Raw genomic sequence first — 6,788 nt, forward strand, 5'->3', positions numbered from 1 at the left:
TACAATGTTTTATGTGGAAGATATGAAAAGTTAAAAATATCCTTTACTTCCGGTTTTGAATAGAAAATTCTGAATTCAAATACAATGAAAATCAATGAGAATGTAAAATTGTAAAAGAAGTGTAAAGGTTTGAGTTTGCAAATTATTTGGAAAGTTTCAACAGCTCAAACTTTAGTGTGTGACATCATTGCACTATGTTAAACATTCTGTGGTAAAATTTTCAAAAATTATAAAACTTCAACTGTGATTGTTTAAAAAAATGTAAAAGTTAGCATGATGGCTTTTATGCCACTTAAAGTTTAACTTTCTGTGTCCCATTTCAATTCTGAAGGATATTTCTACTGTGAATTATGCCTGAGCTACAGAGCTTGGAGACTTGTTTGGTCAAAATGTTGTCAATGTAGAAATTATTCACATTTTTTTGTCAGAAAAAGTCAAAGCACACTATTCTTGATTGAGCTGCATTTGAGGTATCTTTTGTCTGAGTTTTACCAAAGCTGCAAATCACAAACGGTTACAGATACTAATAAGTTCTTTTGCATTGGCACCAGTAATAAAAAATAAAAACTGACAAGATATAAAGTACAAACAAAATAGTGTGTATTTTCTTGGTGAAACCACAGAATATCTGTGGCATCAGAGGCATTGTTTTGGAACTTGTCAACTTGAGTTTGACTTCAGACACAATGAGGCTCAGTGTGGTAAAGAAGGTGCACCTGGCAACCAGAGGAAGCTCTCCCTCACTCCCACACATTGCAGCTCAGAGTTAGTGAAAACACACAACGCCTGGCTGCAGGTTTTTGTGTGTCCCTGGACAGATGACTAGCAGCCAACGATGAGTCATTACTGAGCTGCACAAGTACACACAAATACTTCCATGTAGTGTAACACTTGCTGGAACACACATTCACTTACCTCATAGAGTAATCCCACATGTTGTCAGCAGAAACTGAGCTGTTGCTCTGATGTGTGATGTGCTTTGGGATTAGGGCGGGGGGTGTTGACCGTGTACATTCACATGGACATGCGTTGTTTCACGGATCTAAGCCGGTCACCTTTTGAAGCACTGCAGCCCCTCTGCTGGGTTTACTGAGACCGGCCTGAAAACCAAAGGAGGACAAATGCAGTCCAGATCAGGGTGGTGTCTGCTGTCTAACCTCTTGTTAAAGAATTAAAGACATAAATAATAAAGTAAAGTTATGTTCGTTTACTTACAGCAAGGAGGCAAATCAGTACAACAGCACAGAGTTGTCTTCCATTTTATATCTTTTTGTGAAGGCTTTACAAAAGGCTTTTCATTGTCTTGTCTAAGGAGTCAGGGTTTTCACTCTTATCTCCTTCCAGCCCACACCATCTGTTTCTTTTTCCTGTCAAGAAGTGACAAGAACCTCAGAGCAGGAACATCTCTTCTCACACAGTTTCTGCACACAAAACTCTACACAAACTTCAGACTCTTCATGGAGGGTAATAAGCATTCATTTTGCATTAAAGGCCTACTATACAGATCATTTTAATCACAGTTTTTTATAACGTTACATTCCTAAAGTTTGTGCAGAAGCTAGACAGATTAAAGCAGGGCTTATCAACAAAACATGCTAAAAAATGTATTTGAATGTGTGGGAAGTGAAAAAAAATAGAGAGATATTTTAAAAAATTGTTTTAAAAGATATCTGAAGAAGTGTATACAGGACCTTACGAATAAAAAACAAAAAAAAAAACACAAAACTCTCTATGGCACTAATTATTATTTTTTATATAGTTTGTAAAACTGTACATGCTCAAGATAGTTTGATGTTGTATCATATTTGAAAATGTCTCTGAAACATCCATCCATCCAACCAAATGTGTGTACACACAAACAGTTGAAACCAGATGTTTGCATACACTGTATGAAAAGACAAACTGTTTGATATAAAATCACATTAAATCTTTTCTGTTCAAAATAGAAAAAAACTTTTTTTTTGAGAATTTTTTTTACTTTCTAATAAGTTACATGTTTACATACAGTAAGATTACTATGCCTTTGAACGATCTGGGAAAGCCAAGATGATTATGTCATGGCTTTAGAAGCTTCTGATTGGTTTGTTGACAACATTTGAGCTACTTTAGGCACGCCTGTGGATGTATTTTAAGGCACGCCTCAAACACACTGCTTCTTGTGTGACATCATGGAAAAATTAAAAGAAATCCGTCACGAAGAGAACTGTTGACCTCCACAACTCTGGTTCATCCTTGGGTACAATTTCCAGATGTTCAACTGTTCAAACAATGATACACAAGTATAAACACCATAGGAATGTCCTACCATCATATTGCTCAGGAAGGATACGGGTTCTGTGTTCCTGAGATGTACATGTTTTTAGTGAGAAATATATGTATCAACCAAAAAAAAAAGAAAAAAAGCGAAAGACCTTGTGAAGATGTTGCTGAAGCTGGTCAGAGTGCCATTATCCACAGTGAAAGAAGTCCTGTACCAACATGGACTGAAAGTACACTCAGTGAGGAAGAAGCCATTACTCTGACATCACGTTATGGGCGTGTTTTGCTGAAGAAGGGGCTGGTGCACTTCACAAAACGGCTTGAGACATCAACCAGGAAGTTAAATAATGGGTCTAAATGGGTCTTCTTAAAAGACAATGACCCTAAATATAAAACTGTTACAAAATAGCTGAATGACAACAAAATCAATGTTTTGGAGTGTCCATCACAAAGCTCTGATCTCAGTCTCATAGAAAATTTGTGGGCAGAGCTGAAAAGGTTTGTGAGCACTCCGATACATCAGTTCTGTCAGGAGGAACAGGACATCATTCCAGAAAACGGATGTGAAAAGCTTGTGGACAGAAACCCAAAAGGTTTGACCCAAGTCAGGCTATTTAAAGAATTGACGCCAAATACTATGCAAATGGATGTAAGCTTGTGACTTTAAAGAAAGCGATAAAACATTCTCTAAAAAATCTTTCTCTCTTTAATTATTCAGGCATTTAACAGACACAAACATTTTTGGTATTCCTAACTGATATAAACTTAACCTGGCATGTGATGAGATTCATATTCACATACATACCATGTTAAAAGAATTCTTTTATTCCTGATTTTATCTCCTATGGTCCCTTCATACTTTCATTTTTCAATTTCCTATCTTACTCCTGACCTATTTTGATATGAATACACAAAGAATCTCTGTGTGGTGAGGGGAGTTTTTGCCAGGAGATCACAAGGATCAGCACATGGTGGAGCTGCCTCTGAGCCTTGGGGACATTTTTTAGTTTGTTTGTTTTTGTCTGTCTCTGTATTTTTAAAGACATTTTTAGTTTTGAATATTTTAGAGCTTGTGTTGTGTAGCTGAAATTGAGAGAAAAATGAATTAAAGTTCTTGTTGTTAGAGACTTTGATAGCTAAGCTGTAGCTTTTTTAAATTTTTTATAGTTTTTGGAGTGTTGCCATTTTGCTTTCTGCACAGGCTGTTTGTAGCCTTTGATGAGCTGCTGTGTATCGCTGATCAACCCAGCCACATCTAAATGTGAAATAGGAAAGAGACTATATTTTTAACTTTTACAAGCAATTGTCTGTGTTCTATTTACGGAGCCCATATTTTTAACACAATTCATGTAATTTGTTTGTGCTACTTGGCACAAAAACCAGTAAATCATAGCAATTTGTGAAATGATTTCTTTTTACAGACTACACGTGGAAGTTGGAGGGGTACAACAAACAGGACTGTCTAGTCGTAAAGCAAAGCTCAGTACTTGTGAAGATGACTCATGTTTTTAAGTAACTGTCTCAAATTTGCACTTGACTAATGGAATAATTAAGGTTAGGTATTAAAAATGATTGAGTTAGATGTTACAAACGCTTAAAAAAACTACATGTTTATGTTTAGAAGATCTTTAAATAGTGTAACTAAAGGTCTAGCATTTCTTGAAGGAATGCATTTCACCCACCACCCTTCATACTTTAGACTAAAATCACCCTACGTTAAGAAATGGAGTTATAGCAGTTTTGGTCAAAACTTAAAAATAACATGATGCTCAGGTTCATGTAATTTTGCCATATCTCTTATAATCTTGCATGATCTGTTAGTGCTCAGAGTATGTGTTACTCGTGAATCATTATCAGCTACTACCACGTCAAATTTTACCTCAATATCTATAAAATGAAGTGAGGTATATCCATTTTTGTATTTGCTAAAGTTGATTAGCTGTGGCTACAATCTTGAATTGGGTTGACTCCAGAAGTTAATCAGTTGTAGTTGTACAGCTAAATATTGCTTTCTGAGTGTGTCATAGAAATTTGATATATTTACTGACAAACGGGATTAACTCCACGGGTGAATCCCTAGGTTTTAAGCAAAATGTTGCTTAATGGGTTGTGCTCAAGCACTGTGTTGTGGACAATGTTCAGCTACTGGAACACCAAATTTTACCTCAATATCTGTAAAATTGGCTGAGTTATTGTCACATTTTGTGTTTTCTAAAGTCAGTTGATTGTAGCAGCCATCTTGAATTGGATTAACTCCAAATGTTAATCAGTTGTAAATGCAAATCCAGTGATTATGTTTTAAAATTTTAATTAAAATTCATTCAGCAATTTATGAGATATTTTGCTAAAAGCACAAACAAATGAACACACAGACACGAGCAGAATCATAATGGCTCCTTCGCTCAAATATTATAATGTCACTAATCAAAATATTATTTTCAGAAATAACTAGCTGGTGATGCTGACTTCTCAGCTATACACAAAAGGTGCTGAACATGACCCCAACATCCAACAGAAATAAACAACTGTAAATGTTGTGCTAGGTGCAATTAAAAGATGTGGTCTACGGTTCCATGAGCCAGAGCCAACATAGATTTGACAGTCAGAGCTTTTTTTCAACACCTGGGGGTAAACCTTTCCCAGGAGATTGAGCAATGTGATCCTTCCATCTTTGGAACACCCTCTCTGGTCCCCCTTTTCAAAACACTGCCACCACCTCCCAGGTCTGTTACTCCACAAGCACTGTCTCTGTCTGCCATACAAATTTGAAGAGGCATGTCAATCCCAACAGCTTCGCATCAATGCCTTCAACATCTCAGGACAAATCTCATCCACTCCTGGCTCCCCTGCCACTAGGGAGCTTTTTAACTGCCTCAGTGACATATCCCAAGCTAACAAACTCTCATTCCCCTGAGTCCTCACACTCTGCCTCCTCACTGGTGGAGATGGTGACCAGATTAAGGAGATCTTCAGCGTGTTACTTCCACCACTCGACAATGTCCCCAGTCTGGGTCACAGTCTAACCCTAACCCCATAGGCCCACACACACCCACACTGAGCATGGCCCAGTTTCCTTTTTCTGAGTTGTTAAACAGCTTGCCAAAGCCTCCAGCCATGAACTGTTTTCAATAAAAGAAATCCTTAAATATATTTTAGTTTAGTTTATTTTTGTATTAGAAAGCACTTAATGAATGTGCTTTGTAAAAGAGTTTATTGTTTAATGAAGCTGATGAGAAACTAAAACAATTATGTAATAAGAGCTCACACTGAGGTCAGAGAGACACTCTGAGATGTGATTCATGATGAATTCTAAACTATCAATAAACATTTGTGGGAGTTGGGAGGGTTTCCTGTTTTCATTTTCATTCATGAGACCCATGTGTGGTTGATGAATTTTATGGGTGCAGATGTCAAAGACAACCTGACTAACAGAGCTGTGGAAACCCAGAAATGTTCCCCCTCTTTGTATGATGACATCATGAGTTCTTCCCAGTTCAGTCCATCCATCACCCGTCCCTGTTTCCTGCTGTTCTCTTGTTGACATCATACACCCGAACAATCAGGCATCCAGCCTGACCTGAAGTCTGCAGAAAACTCAGCGAAGACTTCAAAACTGTGAAGGACAATCAAGGAAATGTTGTGCTATCTCAGTAACCTGCTTTCTCAGTCTGTTACATAAGAGCATGTGAAACAGGACTGAGCTGGCCGGGTGTTTCCGTGTTATAATGGCCGTGCAGCTCCAGAGGGCCACGCAAAAAGAGCAACACAGGAAGCCATAATGCAAGCAGCAGTATTGCTGAACTCAACTGGCATACCCCTCTCATGTGCTCAGTAATGGTTCAGACACGCCGAAGCTACTTGGTAAACTTCAGAGGGAAACAGACTGCAGCAATTAACTTTGCTTGGCATGGGTTGAGATTCGTGTTCACATACAAAACCATATGAAGAGTTGCACATCTTTAAGAGTCAAGTCAATCTGTGTGTCTGGAAAATTAGGCTAGTGGTGAAGTGCCAGAAATTACATAATCTCAAATGGCCACTTGAGACTGACTCCTGAGGTGGGAGAATCCACACAGACAGCTATTAAAATGCCCAACTTTAGAGCGGAAATGAACATGTTTTCAACCTGTTTTGTTCACTGCTTATTTGCCTTTGTGCACTCGGTGAGACTAAATATCTCTACCTCTTAAATTGTATTGTTGTTTCAATATTCTAAAAAGTTAAATATCTGCACAGTGGTGCAGTTGGTTAGCACTTGCCTCGCAGCAAGCTTGTCCTGGCTCAACTCCCAGCTGGGACCTTATTGTGGTGAGGGTGGTTTTTGTGGGGTTTGTGTTTGTGTTGTGAGTACTTCCTGGTAGGCGTGGCCAGACGACTGACTGACGTCTCGTCAACTCTCCCTCCTCACCTGCAAGTGATCTGACTAATGGCAAGGACAGGTGTATTTAAGGCGGTGGCAGAGACCAGACCAGCGCTGGAGCATTACCTGCTTGTGGTAAAGTCGCTGAGCCTCTGTACTAATAAGATTT

At 38.4% G+C, this 6,788-nt stretch overlaps 1 long non-coding RNA gene across 1 annotated transcript; it reads right to left on the reverse strand.

Annotated features, from left to right (window-relative positions):
- Positions 1-930: 930 nt before the first annotated feature.
- On the reverse strand, positions 931-2,511 carry LOC119617253. Its single transcript, XR_005233466.1, has 3 exons — positions 2,412-2,511; positions 1,216-1,367; positions 931-1,100 (listed from the first exon to the last, which is right to left on the reverse strand). It is a non-coding gene; the product is annotated as an uncharacterized LOC119617253 (long non-coding RNA).
- Positions 2,512-6,788: the final 4,277 nt, after the last annotated feature.

Source organism: Kryptolebias marmoratus, linkage group LG8, assembly GCF_001649575.2.
Source record: "Kryptolebias marmoratus isolate JLee-2015 linkage group LG8, ASM164957v2, whole genome shotgun sequence".
In the NCBI taxonomy this organism is placed as follows: Eukaryota; Metazoa; Chordata; class Actinopteri; order Cyprinodontiformes; family Rivulidae; genus Kryptolebias; species Kryptolebias marmoratus.